Raw genomic sequence first — 516 nt, forward strand, 5'->3', positions numbered from 1 at the left:
GGCTCCACGAACAGGGAATCACCCCGGGCTTGGGGAAGGGAGAGTGGATCTCTGCTGGTGATGGGGAAGGTGATGGGATGGATCCCCACGGGGTCTGGAGAAGCATAATTGGATCCCCCCAGGACTGGGGAACAGTGATCAGATCCCTGCCAGTGATGGAGAGGGGCCTCTGTACCCCCTTGGGGCTGGGGAACAGCGACCAGATCCCTGCCAGTGATGGAGAGGGGCAGTTGGATCCCCTTGGGTGTGGGGAAGGGACCGTAGCTGTGGACACCACCATCTCCTCAGTCATGACCCACAGCCATGTCACTCCCCACTCAAAGGCCTGGGGGACCAGAGGATGGGTGTACCCCAAAAGCAGGCCTGGGGGACATAAGATTTGGGGTGCCCCAAGACCATCCCCACTGCTGGAGCCAGGCTGGGGCTGATCCCTCCCACCCCCACCAGAAGCAGCAGAAACAGGATGGACAGGCCCCATCCGTGCCTCCCTCCTCCCATTGGAATAAACACCATTCA

Source organism: Neopelma chrysocephalum, unplaced genomic scaffold (assembly GCF_003984885.1).
Source record: "Neopelma chrysocephalum unplaced genomic scaffold, ASM398488v2 Primary Assembly neopelma1_319, whole genome shotgun sequence".
Classification (NCBI taxonomy): domain Eukaryota; kingdom Metazoa; phylum Chordata; class Aves; order Passeriformes; family Pipridae; genus Neopelma; species Neopelma chrysocephalum.